The sequence below is a fragment of the Hermetia illucens genome, chromosome 1, assembly GCF_905115235.1.
Source record: "Hermetia illucens chromosome 1, iHerIll2.2.curated.20191125, whole genome shotgun sequence".
Lineage (NCBI taxonomy): Eukaryota > Metazoa > Arthropoda > Insecta > Diptera > Stratiomyidae > Hermetia > Hermetia illucens.
The window spans coordinates 200,428,536-200,443,151 of NC_051849.1; positions in this window are offsets into that span (position 1 = coordinate 200,428,536).

Consider the following 14,616-nt stretch of genomic DNA (forward strand, 5'->3'; position numbering starts at 1 on the left):
TTGTTGTCTCTTATATCTCTTCGCCTCTTTCTTTTGAGCTCTGGAGAGTACTTCCTTTCGTTTTTCGCCAGTTCTGCGATCCGTTCAGCGCTTGCAATGTTCTCATCGAGGGGCGTGGTTGTTTCTCCTTCCCATGGATTTTCTCTTACTCTCCTTGTCCGCCTATAATATGAAATTTTGTCCAAGGGCTCATCCTACTCCTTCTGCCCGTTTTTCACCCCTTTGCTGATGATTTTCTGAAAGAACGTCGCAGATCGCATGCACTTCACAACCGCCGCGCATTCCTTAAGAAGCCTTTCCTCTTCAGCTTTTGCCAGAGTAGTCGACAGCGCTCCCACTCAGCTCGGACGCAATTTCGTGCTGCGTATAAAGGCAGCCAGTTCACTCTCCCTCCCCACTACCTCCCCGTGCGTTTGGTTTGTGTTCACCATTTAAGTTTTTTACCAGGGCATCGTGTGCAAGGGAACGGGCCACAATAGTCAGGAACGGGTATACCTTCGGGGGCAAAACCCCTGCCCCAATTCCCTGAGGCCTGACCTACGATTAGCTGATCTCGGAACTCATGGACGGATCAGGGCTCGCTCGGGGTAACGCGGTTTACTAATACCGTTTCAATGCACAGTACCCAACCAGGGTCCCGAAGGGGCTGGCTCCAGATACACGCCACAACTATCACCTTGGCCGAGTGAGGCTCACATCACCCCATCGATGTCGACAAGGAATTGTCGACGACCCTGGAGTGTATCGGTCGTTAGCAGTTCACTCTTCACTGAGAAACATTCTCGAGGCCAGCTGGGGGTCAGAACTACTTGCTCGGGCACCTCGGGGAAGCTAATCCCCGTATGGTAACTGACCCGTCATATTGACAGCAATGGAAAGTCGAATGCACTTGCAAGAAAGAGATTCTAATAATCAATTATCAAACGTGCAGCTGTGGACACCATAAGAAATTGGAAAACCAAACAGCTAACCTATCGAGGGAAAACAGCAGATTGAAGGCACAGCAAATTGATGTTACAAGACATACAGTAAATCAAAATTTTGGAAATCCGGGTACCGAATGGGATCATTGATAGCTCTGCTAACTGATTACTGTCCTTTATGAGCACACCTGCACAAGATGATTCTAGAAACTCACCATACAAATTGAGGAGGATGAGAGGGGGTTCTCCTAGTCAAATATCTACTAATCCTAACGAAAAGGAAGAAGATATTCAATTGACAATTGACATATAATAAACCGATAGGCAACAGCAGGGGTTTACAAAACCTGCTCCTACCATGCCATACCAGACCATGTAGGTTATATCCTCGGAATGTTCCTCGATATACTTTCTCATTTCTATTTGGTAATACAATCCCTTCTTTCCGATTTAGTATCATTATCCTTTCCATCGATTTTGTGCATACTACAAACATATTACAGAAGGGCAAACACAAAGACCCCACAAGCATTCATAGCCTGAGCTAGAATTCGAACCCGGGGCAGTGACGTTTCTGCGGGTGAAAAAGGCTGACTCTTTGCCCACAGAGCCGACATACCTTATACTGTTCCTCCGTGTCAGGAACATTCAACTATAAACCGCTAACAGTGAACTACCCATTATCACACAATTATTTCAGCTGCTGAATTCCAGCTGAGACCAAACAATTTGAAAGGTGGCAAAGCTTGTGTAACTTCCCGGGATAATTGCCCGGAAACATTAGGCACGTTGTGACAGGCAACCGCACACCTCTGATAAATACACAAACCCTGTTCCTCCCGGCGCCATACAATTTCAAAGTCAAATTGTTCCAATGAATAATGACACCGACTAACGTGCAAATACTTAACGCCAACATCAATTAGTTCCACCCTTAAATTATTGCAGAAATGAATAAATATTTTCTTCTGAATTCATTAGCGTCCGACGCATTCACTTGCATATCCGGCAGGGTATGTGGAAGGGGGTGACCAGACAATGGGCCACGGAAGGCGAGACGGGCGTTCATCCGGTGACAGTGTGTCCCCAATTTTATGATATTGCTGTTATGCGAATATGTGAAAGGACATCGGTTTGGTGGCAAGGGTCATCAATTCTGACAACTAGCCTCGATAAATTTACAGGAAATATGCCTCTGGTTAATGGCTAAAATATGTTGCTGTATATGTGCTAGGCTTCGGCACAATGTAACATACAAATTACTATAATGCTGTGCGGATAACAAAGTTTCAGCGCATCCCCTTTGATTCCAAACGCCTGCATTCACTACCGCCGGATGACCTCCTCTATTCACGAGCCAGTTGTTTCCCAATTTATTTATCGCCTGTAAAACCAATCGAATCATGCACCGAATTATTTTATCTCTGGAAATAATCAATTTTTGTAGAAACACTCGTAACGTACGAGTCCACAGGGAAAAAATTGTATAACGCACATAAATTTAAATGGATGCAAGTATTTATTACAATTTTGTGCGAAAAAAGAAGATTAAATGGATTTGGGCTTTACAGGATGTTCGGTCCAATGGAAATTAAAGTCGAAGTGTGAAGCATCCATGGTGTAACCTAACTTGTCAGGGCGACCCCTTGTCTCTGAGAGGAGTTCGATGCATGAAGCTTCTCGGAGCTCTTCCATTTCTAAGCCTCAAACTACCCCTTCGTCGATTGGTCAAATCAACCTGCAGCATGCCAAAGCTCCCTCCTACCTGTTGGCAGCGAGAATGACAAAGCTGCAGGATTTCCCCTATATCTTTCTGGTGCAAGAACCGTGGGTTCGATTTAACAGAATCTGTGGCATTGGATCAGTAAAGGGGGCTAGGATCTTCTATGACGAAAGATCCATAAGACCGAGAGCTTGCGTCCTGATGTCAAGACGGTTAGAGGCAACTATGCTGAGACAATATTGTTCCCAGGACTTAGCTACGGTCATCATACAATACCAAATAAATGGCGAGAGGAAAAACATCATAGTTGCCTCCGCTTATTTACCCTATGATTCTTTGTATCCTCCACCGACGCAAGAACTTAGGGATCTGGTGGCGTATGCAGAATCAAGTAGTCTCGAACTCTTAATAGGTTGCGATGCGAATGCTCAACATATTTGTTGGGGCAGTAGCAAATGCAATCCAAGAGGAGAGAAGCTATTTGATTTCATCACTTCAGCTGGTCTTATGACTGCAAACGTAGGGTGCGCCCCTACGTTCGGGGACCGAGAAGAAGCGAAGTAATTGACCTAACAATCTGTACCCCAAAATTGTTAGAGTTGATTACACACTGGCGAGTGCTAGACGAGGTCTCACTGTCAGATCACCGATATCTAGAACAGTCTGCAGTACAAAGACGGAACCCTAGGAAAACGGATTGGGCAAAGTTCAATGAAATTCTTGGCAATAAAGTACAGTCCCCTAGGCGACTAAGGACTCCTTTGGTGCTGGAAGATGAATTGAAAACTCTGAACTGCACACTTTTAGAGTGTTATGAAGAGGCTTGTCCTATTTCCCGAGGCCAAAGCGGTAAAACAGTTCCTTGGTGGAACCGAGAACTGCAACAACTCAGGAAATCAACCAGGCGACTTCTAAATCGTGCTTGCAAAAGTAACAACGACGAAGACTGGTTAAATTTCAGGAACTCACAACGTGAATATAAGAGGCTCGTGACGTGCTCGAAACGAGACTCCTTTAGAGCGTACTGTGAGGAACTGGAAGGCGAAAGGGAGACTTCAAGGCTGTGCAGAGTCCTCAAAAGGGATGAGTCGGCCAAGTTGGATTCTCTTAGAAAACCCGACGGTACTTTCACGAGCTCCAGACTGGACTCAGTACAGACCCTCCTGGAAGTTCACCACCCGGGAGAACGGGTGAGAGAAGTGGTAGGGCGAGAGTTGACGGTTCTTGCAACCCCTTCAACACACAAGCGTTGCAAGGGGAACTGGAACACTGCGAAAGCGGTTGTTACCCATGAAAAGGTGAGAGCTGCTATACTGTCCTTTGAACATTTCAAAGCGCCTGGCATGGATGGCATCTATCCGGCAATGCTAAAGGAGGGTATGGAGCATTTAGAGCGACCTCTAAGAAATATTTTTCGAGGATGTCTTGCTCTGGGCTACGTGCCTTCTTCTTGGCAACAGGTTAAGGTAGTTTTCATACCGAAACCTGGGAAAGATGACTATTCTAATCCAAAGAACTTCAGACAGATCAGCTTGACTTCATTCTTGCTGAAAGGTTTGGAGAGACTGGTGAAGCATCACATTCGTGGAAACGCACTTAGGTCACACCCACTTAGTGAAAACCAACATGCTTACCAACGTGGAAAGTCCTGTGAGTCTGCTCTTCATTCTTTGGTCACAAAGATAGAGGATGCAACTTTGAATGGTGAGTACGCGATGGGGGTGTTCGTGGACATTGAAGGGGCTTTTGACTGTGCGCCTTTTCAAAAACTTTGTGATGCCGCCAGAGCGCATGGTGTTGATGATGCTTTAATTAAGTGGATCCATGCTATGCTAACGCAAAGATTGTTGTGCGCTGAGGTAGGGGTCGATCGCTACCTGACTACGGAAGCGACGAAGGGCTGCCCACAAGGAGGTGTGCTTTCGCCGCTTCTGTGGAGTATGCTGATCGACTCACTGCTTTGCGAACTTCAAAATTTGCCAATACACGCTCAAGCTTATGCTGATGACGTGGTTGTACTTGCTGTTGATCGGGATCTTGGAACGGTGTGTAGGAACACACAGCGTGCCGTTGATTTGATAGACAGCTGGTGCCTTAGACATGGTTTGTCAGTTAATCCAAATAAAACCACAATGGTTTTATTCACAAAAAAGAGAAAACTGGATGGACTTTGTCTCCCTGAGATGAGGGGTACTACTCTTCAACTCTCTGAAGAAGTGAAATATCTGGGAGTCACTCTAGATAAAAAACTTCTTTGGAACAAACATGTAGAGGTAAAGATGAAACGAGCTCTCACAGCTTATGGGCTGTGCAGACGGACCTTTGCCTCGACATGGGGACTCAGGCCTCATGTGGTAATGTGGATATACATTGCCATCATTAGGCCGATGTTCGTATATGCATCCGTAGTGTGGTGGGTTAAGGTGAGACAAAAAGGTTTTCATCTTAAACTAGCCGCACTGCAAAGAACTGTTTGTCTGGGTATCACTGGTGCCATGGGCACGACATCCGGCGCAGCTCTGAATGCACTACTCAATTTGCAGCCCCTGGATATATTTATTCAAAGCACTGCAATGAGAGCAGCTCATAGGCTAATTCGATTAGATCTATGGGAAAACAACGGATGTGGGGGGCACAGAGCATTGGAAGAGTTATTGGGAGGACTAAATCCAGTTCTTACAATGCCTTCCGGTTCTCGTGTCCCCATACATCTGTTTGGTAAAAGATATGTAGTTACCCTGAAGCGTAGAGAGGACTGGGAAGACCCAGGGGAATGCGTGGCGGGATATACGGAAGTCTTCTACACCGATGGCTCAAAAACAGAAGAGGGTTCTGGAGCCGGAGTCTACCTCTCGAATAAAAACGAGAAGTGGGCTTTTCCTTTGGGACAATATGCAACGGTTTTTCAAGCCGAAGTTTATGCGATCCTAAGGGTGGTAAACTGGGTGATTGACGAGCGGTTGAAGGGCAGGCGCATCGCAATCTGCAGTGACAGTCAAGCTGCACTGAGGGCATTGAGCAGTCCTTTGATCACCTCGAAAATCGTTCAGGAATGCAGAAACCGTTTGAACTCTATGTCTAGATTCAATACGGTGGAACTACTCTGCGTACCTGGTCACTGTGGCATAGAGGGAAATGAAATCTCTGACGCTTTAGCGAAAGAGGGGTCAATCTCCCCTATGCCGGGATCGGAGCCAGCAATTGGGGTATCAGTAGCATTGGCTAAATCTGTTTTCAAAAACTGGGAACAAGTTTCCCATAACGACAGGTGGCAGAGCTTAAATGCTGCTCGACACACCAAACTTTTCCTGCCAAAACCCAACATACGTACCGCAAAGTTTATCCTGTCGAAAAGCAGGAGGACTTGCAGGTGTATTGTGGGCATTCTGACAGGCCATAATTCACTAGCGGGGCATATGTTCAGAATAGGAATTACCGAAGATGATACGTGTCCCTCCTGTAATGAGGAAGCGGAATCCACGGAGCATTTCCTATGTGAATGCCCCGCCTATGGACGCATCAGACATCAGATCTTTGGTGCCGATGTCCTCCAATTGCGACAGGTAGCATCACATCCACTAACGGAAATCCTGCGATACGTTAACGAATCCGGAATATCCCGTTAGACGGGGGGGGGCGAGTACAATGGGCCAACACGGCCTGAGTGCTCAGAAGCTGTAGCTTCTCCCCCACCATACACACACACACACACACACACCCCTTCGTTTCCCAATTTGAAAATCACGTGTGCAAGATCCTCTGTATTGACAGGACGAGTGAAAATATATTTCGGATTGACAGTTAGTCAGGCACTATCTTCGTGCTACCACGTGCTATGAGGCTGACAGTAAACAATTCATAACAGAGCCTAACATGACCATATGAGCCGGCAATTTACCCATAAATTGTTCACCCATTGGAAGTGAGGACCATTAGCATAAAATAATTGTAGGAAATTATTTTATGATGAAGGTCCTTAATGTTTTTCACTCACGATTTTTCAGAGTTATGTCTAGTATTCCTGATTATAAAGTAATTCCCATGGAAAATCACGGTTCGTCAACGATCCTTAATGGGTCGCTTACTACAAAGGGAGTGGCATCCCCGAGGTGCCCGAGCAAGTAGTTCTGACCCCCTAGCTGACACAATACCTGCGTCCTAGGTAGTAGCATACATGTCGGGACACACTGGGAGTCCCCGGAGCCATAGCAAACTCCTCGACGTCGATGGGGTGATGTAAGCCTAGCTCTGCCAAGGTGGTAGTTGTGCCGTGCACCAGGAGCCAAACCCTTCGGGACCCTGGTCGGGTAGTGTGCATTGAACCGGGATTAGTAGACCGCATTGCCCCGAGCAAACGCTGATCCGTTCTTAAATTTCGGGATCAGCTAATCGTAGGTCAGGCCTCAGGGAACTAGGGTAGGGACTTTGTCCCCGAGGGTATACCCGTTCCTGACTATTGCGTTCCGCTCCCTTGCACACGATCATCATCATCACCAACGGCGCAACAACCGGTATCCGGTCTAAGCCTGCCTTAATAACGAACTCCGCACATCCCGGTTTTGCGCCGAGGTCCACAAATTCGATATCCCTAAAAGCTGTCAGGCGTCCTGACCTACGCCATAGATATTGCCCTTATAGACTTTCCGGTCTGGATCATCCTGATCCATACGAATTAAGTGACCCGCCCACCGTAACCTATTGAGTCGGATTTTAACCACAACTTAACGGTCATGGTATCGCTCATCCTTGCACACAATGCACTGATAAAAAGTGGCGAATACAAACAATACTAATGAGGAGATAGTGAGAATCGAGAATGACCTGGTTGCGCGCCAAGAGCTAAAATACCCAACAAGACGAAGAAGAAGACTCGCAAAGTGATGCGTCATCTGCAACGGAGACGGTAACCCAGGCAGTGCCATTCAGTGCTAAAGTTGCGAAAGAGGCACAGTGGAAACTGCTGAAACTAACCAAATGGTTTCGAATATAAGCTGAGTGGGAGCGCTGTCGACTACTCTGCCGGAAGCTGAACAGGAAAGGCTTATTAAGAAATGCGCAGCAGTTGTGAAGCGTATGAGATCTGCGAAGTTCCTCCAGAAATGCGTCAGCAGAGAGGTGAAAAACGGGCTAAAGGAGCTTCTGGACAGAATTTCGTATTATATAGTAGGCGGACATGGAGAGTAACAGAAGATCCGCGGGAAGCAGAACCAACTGCATCTCCCGATGCAGATCAAACTGGGGAAAAATCAAAAAGGAGAAAGGGGCATCTGAAAGAGACTTCACTCAAGTACTCTTAAAGGCTCAAAAGAAGAAAACGAAGGAGGACAAGAGACAATAACACGCCACGTCATCAGAAAAAAAAATTATTGTTTACGATAGTGAGGGATCCTAAGTCCACACCCACTTGATGTTGGACCGGACCAAATGGAGAGCAACTTACTCTCACGTTCTTTTTGGTCCACGGATCCCTCGTTTGGGGCATGGCACCCAAGCATTTAAAAATAGGGACTAATGGTTTCGTCGTACTTAGGATCTCTCACTATCCTAAACAATAATTTAGCTTTAGCTTAGCTTAGGTTCAAACTATTGGCGATTTCACTTGGATATAATTCGCGCCCTTGACGTGTTTTGCGTTTTCCATCTGGCACTTACGGTCACGCTACTCCCAGGGCAAAGGTGAGACAGCGTCTGATGAGTTGCCTCTGCCCTGGATGAAACCGTTAGTCCCTACTTTGGTTTCCAAACTGCAACCCACGTGCTCTCTAGAAATCCGAGACGTTGACTGATTCACAGAAAAGAACGAGGTAGAAGAGGTCATTAAACTCGAATTTCCGGATTGGTATCACCTCTGCGAACTCCCGCGTTCAAAAACTCGCTCTGGTGGAAGATGCGAGGAACATGCGAGGAAGCTTGTAAACAGTCGAAAAATCAGAATTGGTTGAGTAGTGTGTAGGATACGAATCCGGGCCGCCCCAATCAACAGATGTTTGGATTATGGGCACACGACTGCAACCTGTGGAGGACCTGACAGAAGGGCAATATGCCGCAAATGCGGTCAGGCTGGCCATAAAGCGAAGACCTGCAACGAAAAGATAAGCTGCGTCCCATCCAGGGACCGCGGCGCGTCTGATGAGAACGTTGCGCACACTATAGGCTCAGGGCGCTGTCCAGTCTTCAGAGCAGAAATGGGAAGAGCTAGGACGCGGTCAACATGATTCGCATCCTAGAAATCAATATGCACCGAAGTGCATCCGCTCACGAGTTGCTAGCCCAGTTCGCTGCTGAGACTAAAACTGATTTAGTGCTCATCAGTGAGCAGCACCAAAAAAAACCCAGCTTCATGGCACCCTGACATACCAGGTATCGCTGCCATTTGGCTTCAGGACGGCACCCTCTTTACTGGTCCTCCCCAAGCCCGAGGGGACGGCTTTGTCTAGATTACGTTTATTAGTGTCTATCTTACACCGAATGAGACGATGCCGGACTTTCGACGCAGGCTTGATGCTCTGGAAGACGCTATCTTGGGCACAGAGAGTTGGATCCTGGTCGAGGGCGACTTCAATGCCAGGGCACTTGAATGGAGCATACCTCACCCAGACTCCAGGGTAAAACAAATTCTCGAAATGACGGCGAGAACAGGACTGGCAATTTTAAGCACCGGATCCACCCCAAAGTTCCGGCGCCCAGGCTGCGAGGGAAGCATTTCAGACGTAACCCTCGCGTCGGAGTCACTAGTGTGGCTGGTGGACGGGTGGCGTGTTCTGGAAGACTTCTCTCTACATTGCTTTCGAAGTGGTTGACACAAACTCTCGGTGCGCGTCACACCTGCGTTCATTCTGTGCATGGAACGTTACGATGGTTAACACCGGGAGGTTTGCCGAAACTCTTGGAACAGGCGGGGCCGCGCTGGACGGTACTCCTGATCCTTGATAACGACGATCTGCAGAGCCTCCATGCCCAGGAGGGCTTCGAGACGTTGCAAACCTTCTTTGCTTGCTGGAAGATGGAAATTGCAGAGCTGTGGAAGAAGTGTAACAGACTCCGCCGCTTAACACAACGTGTAAGCGGCCGAGAGGAGGCAAGTGCCATAATGGCAGAGTACCGATCAGCCAAAAGGAGACTCCGAAGTGCAATAATCAGGAACAAAGCTCAGGATCTTGTCGACAACGTTAATCGATCCGCTTCCACGATTCTGCAATCAGCCAGATCTTATAACGCCCTTTCGGAATGTGGCCAATGAACGGTATAGCACCCTAGAAAAAAGCATTCTTGATGGCAACCCAATGCTCACCGACATTCTCAGGCAGGTTACTCTGGATATATGCTGTTCAGTCAGCACGATAGCTCTTCCACTGTCGAGCGACTGGTGGATCATAGAATGGTGGATGTTGAACATGGTGGGTCACAGCTCTTCAAACCTGTAAGAAGTATCGGACGCAACGCAGAAGCGATCGTAAACGACCATCAGATGTTGATCGCCTCCGATGCTAACGTGAACGCCTCTCGTATTACGAGCATGTAGGGAGCTACTCCTAAATCTACTGCTGATCAGGAAGCGGCCCATCTGATTACTCGTACCCTATCAGTCAGCTGAAACCCAACCAACCTTATGGGCAGGTTCTATGCTCTAACAACATGCCACCAATGACGGGGCGACCAAACTTGCAGAAATCCACGAACGTCCGTCCACCATTATCATTACGGTTGCCAAGACTGTGCTTTCCCATCACATATCCGAGCAAGGTGTCGTTAGAGCCCACTTTGGCGTTTAGATCACCCATCACGATCACAATGTCACATTAAGGGAGTCTCTCTTGAAGTGCATGTAATTGTTCGTAGAAAGCATCCTTCTTCACAATATCGGAAGTCTTCGTTGGAGTATAGCATTGTACATTTATGATGGTCCTCAATCTGGGCCGGAATTGTGCAGTTAGAATTCTATCAGAAACCGGCTCCCAGGTCAAGAGGGCGCACCTTGCGGTAGCCGTCAGAGACAGCCCGACATCGGATTTTCGTCGGCTACCACTTGGCTTTACTGAGTAAAAAAGCACATTGCCACAAGAGGGAGAAGAGTACTCTATAGAATCTCACCATCTTACTTTGCTTAGACCTAGACTGTCGAGCTTATATCGTTGGAATTCCCGCTCAAGTTGGAGAAAGCGAGTATTCTGGTGGCGCTACCGCCGTCAAGGAGCGTGCACGCATCGAAGAAGTCAATCATAGTCCGTTTTCAATATCCGAAAATGGTAGTCATGAGTTGAGTCCCTATTCGAGACGGGGTTGACATTTCAATAGCAAATTTCTGTCTCTTTTAGTCGCCTCTTAGGGGAAGACTTTGACAACTCACATTATTCTTAAAAATAAAATTACGGTAATATTGGGTTGGGGAAAAAGTAATGTCGTATTTGTGATCGGTTTTTAATGCTTTATTTAACATACTTAGAATTATTCGATTTAAGTCAAATATGAGCCGTTTTGTTAGCAAACTTGTTGCCATTTAGAAGGCAACTCCATTATCCCCCTCTTATAACCCCCCCCCCTCCTTCTTTGCAAAAAACTCAGACAGCCAGTTTTTGCAAGCCTCTTTTGAGGTGAACTTAGTAGCACCAAGAGCGTTTTGCATGGACCGGAGGAGATGGTAATCACTTGGTGCCAGGTCCGGACTATACGGTGGGTGTGATCGGACATCCCATCCGAGCTCCCGTAACTTCTGGCGGGTCATCAAAGATGTGTAAGGCCGAGCGTTTTCCTGGTGGAACAGAAAACCATTCCTATTAACCAATCATGGCCGCTTCTGGTCAATCGCCTGCTTCAAACGGTCAAGTTGCTCACAGTAGAGGACCGAATTGAGGATCTGGGCATAGTTGAACAGCTCATAGTGTATGATTCCCTTCCAATCCCACCAGACACAACCTTTCTGGCCGTCAATCCGGGTTTGGCGATGGTTTGGGCCGCCTCGCCGCGCTCCGACCACAATCTTTTTCGCTTGAGATTTTCGTACGTGATCCACTTTGCATCACCAGTCACTATCCGCTTCAAAAATGGGTCAAATTCGTTCCGTTTCAACAGTGCATCGCAGGCGTTGATTCGGTCCAATTTTTTTCCGTCAACTCGTGTGGCACTCAAACATCCAGCTTTTTTAGAATCCAATCTTCTGCAAATGGTTCCAAACGGTGTAATGGTCCTTATCCAATCCTTGGCCAATTGAGCGAATGCTCACATGCCGGTCTACTTGGATGAATTCGACGATTTTATCGGTTTCGACATCCACTACACCAGAACGAAATCGATCGAACCAACGCTGTGTGTTACAGTATCGGACCCATAAACTTCACAAATTTGTTTGGCCGCCTTCGTTGCATTTTTACCTCTCAGGTAGTAAAAATGTAAAATATGACGAATTTCTTCCTTGGTGGACTCCATTTTTGACGCGCTATCACTTGGGACTGAAACGTACGATCATAAAACTGTCAAAGAGACACCTGCAGCCCAGATTGTCGTCTTCAAATCGCCGTATAGTATGACCCGATGCTGCCATCTATTGACAAAATACGACATTACTCTTTCCCTAACCTAATATTTGTACTTGTTCCAAGGACGTCGTAACCAACCTACCGGTCAAATTTTCCACAATGTACCAATAAAATCTATTTTTATGATTTGATGTATTCAAGCTTTGATTTGAAAAGTCATAGCCGGCAGAGGCATCCATTTATAAAATTCATTATGATATCAAATCATGTCTATTTTGATTGGGCAAATGTTCCGATTCAAATCGACCGAAGCGATATACGAATGCAAATAAAACGTGTATTGCGAAAATATGATATAAAATGTAACCAAATATGTGCCTTTAATGGAGTTGATTGTTAGAAATCGGATGATTTCCATTCAAACGCAAATACCAAAAACAAAATGAGATGATCATAATTGGGTATAAAATTACAGGGATTTGGGGCTCTATTTATTTTTCCACCTTTGTAATTTTGAACTTTGCCCCAATTTAAAGGATCTGCTGTTGGACAAGTATCCTCACGCCTATGGAATATTCGCAGCGCTCTATTTTGGTAAATTGTATTTTTAATTGGGAAACAGATTTCAATTGCAGTTGTTTGATTTTATGGAAAACAAATTTGATATCTGCAGGCTCGTTTCGATTCAATGCATTTGAGGTATGTTCGACGATTAAATTTATTAATGATATCAAATAGCAAATGCTGCATGGGATAATTATTCGCAATGTCTTTTTGACTTAAGTTGTTGGTACCATATATAGTAGTAGGTCAAATTGGAGGTCTAATGTTTTTGGCATGAAAACTTCAACTCTTTCCTCTTACCTCAGTCGATGCGGCCCCGGTCCTGCAGAGAAAGGCACAAGGGTTCTTAACGCATAGACGGCGTAAATTAACCCAAGCAAAACAAATACTTATCTGCACGCTATATATTGATACCCTCACTGGAAAGACTCGCAAGAGCCCTTCGGAAAAGGCGCATTGATATCTGCGCTCTACAAAAAAAACCGATAGTCTGGTGCCAAAAGCTGCGACATAGAACGCGAACGCGTAAGAAATGGCTATAAACTTCTCTATTTTGGTAGCCCACGAACTAAATATTGTGTTGACATTGTTATCTTTAAGGGTACCGTGATGCCATTAAAGAAGTCGAACGATTTGATGACCGGCTGATGAAGCTTACCATTATATCAGCTGATCACACTATTCACTTCTTCACCGCGTACACACCACAGACAGGTCGACCCGATGCCGAAAAAGATACCTTCTGGCAATCAAGTTAAAAACACAATTCACAAAGCTGTCTTTGTAACCCTCGGAGTCACCAAGCCAAGTACGCGGCTCATCAACCAAGATACTTGGCTTTGGAATGACGATTGTTACGAACGCAACAACTGTGGCCCCACGTTCGGCGCCAACTTCGTTACGATGAGAGTCCAGCCTTGCATCTCTTTGGCATCAACAACCAAGGCTGGCAACCAACCAAACTCCCCTAACAGCTTTTTGAAATAATAAAAACTATTTTTTGTTGAGGATGCTGGGAGTCCCGAGTCCGCACCCACTTGGTAACGGGCCGGACCACTTGGGAAGCAACTTATGACGAATTTCGCTGTGTGTGTGATTATATTTAAGTGGAGCGACTACCATCTGTCGTTACTTTCGGTCACGCTGCTCCCAGGGCAGAGGTGAGACAGCATCTGATGAGTTTCCTCTACCCTGGACGAACCCGTCAGTCGACTTTTTCGTTCTTTTTTTCATAAAAACTAGTTTTTCCTATTCACTAGTGTTGATTTATATCTTGCAAAAACCGTTATTTCGGGAACCACTTGTTCCCTTCATCAGTGCTAAGAAGTGGTTCCCGAAATATCGGTTTTTGAAAAATATAAATCAACACTGGCGAATAGGAAAAACTAGTTTTTATTATTTCAAATAATTAAGTGCTAAAAATACCGAGTAATTACACTCAGAGATCCCCTAACAGGTTTGCCAGTCGTGAACACGGACTGCGAGAGATAATATATGAGGGGGCAGGGCAAGCTGCTCCCAGAGCAGAGGTGAGGCAGCGTGTGACGATTTGCCTCTGCCCTGGTAGGAAATCGTAAACCGTCTTTGCATAATATTTTTTAAGTTTGGGTGCTAAGCCTTTAACGAGAGGTCCGTGGACCAAAAAAAGAAGGGGTAACTTGTTCCCCATTCGGTTCGGTCCGACATCAATTATGTAGATGCGCACTTAGAACCCCGCAATCCTTATAAAAATATAATAAATGGGTATTGTTAGAACTAAGGATTAATAACCGGATAATTCTTCAAGCTAAAAATTAATAAATGCATAATCCTTCGAGCTAAGACTAATAAAGGCATATTTCTTAGAGCTAAGAACTAATAATACATAACCATTTTGGCTTCTTAACGATCATTTTTTGATTATATTGTTTTTCTTACTTACCTAATTACTTAT